Consider the following 730-nt stretch of genomic DNA (forward strand, 5'->3'; position numbering starts at 1 on the left):
TGGGGGTACACCATTCCTGGAAGTACTGCAATACCAGGTCGATGCGTGGAGTGGACGGAGCAAGCTCCTATTCCAACTCCCTGCTCCAAAAATCCATTTAATATATTGTCCTCGGATAGAGGACGTATCAGATATTAAACTGATAAGAACAGATACTACACTTGATCTTAGCCAAAAGGCCGAGAAGCGATAACCCACACCACCGCCCTCGCCCTCTCCGCCCTGCGCTCGCCCACATTGCACTCGCGGTGAGCACCCCACGCCCACTCCTTGTCTCCTTTCCTCTGCCTCCTTCGCGCTCGCAAGGACGCCACCGGCCTGTGCAGATTCCCCACTGCCCCACTCGGAATGAGGAATTTGAACTCTCCGTGGAGGCCTCGGGGATCGGAGATGAGGCGCCGTCCTTTACTTTGCATGCCCCGCCCTTCCCCGGGGAGGCGTGGCTACCGCGGGCCGCCTCCACCTGGCGACGGCTTCCGGGTCTCCCAGCAGCCCAGGCCCGGCTCTGCACACCCTCCACCCCCGCATGCCCCGCCGGCCCGCAGAGACTCGAGGGAGAGGCGACTGCCTCCGACTCTTATTTATTTACCTTGAGACAGGATCTTGCTAAGTTGCTGAGGCTGACCCCCAACCTGAAATTCTCCTGCCTCAGGTTCCTGAGTCGCTGAGATGACTCGCTTGCTCCATCACACCTGGCTAGGGGGCTTATTTTTAAAATGACATGTCTGTC

General features: G+C 58.4%; 1 non-coding gene across 1 annotated transcript; it reads right to left on the reverse strand.

The window, feature by feature from the left end:
- On the reverse strand, positions 1-191 carry LOC124981580 (U2 spliceosomal RNA). Its single transcript, XR_007108085.1, has one exon. It is a non-coding gene; the product is annotated as a U2 spliceosomal RNA (small nuclear RNA).
- Between the last annotated feature and the right edge of the window lie 539 nt (positions 192-730).

Source organism: Sciurus carolinensis, chromosome 3, assembly GCF_902686445.1.
Source record: "Sciurus carolinensis chromosome 3, mSciCar1.2, whole genome shotgun sequence".
NCBI lineage: Eukaryota > Metazoa > Chordata > Mammalia > Rodentia > Sciuridae > Sciurus > Sciurus carolinensis.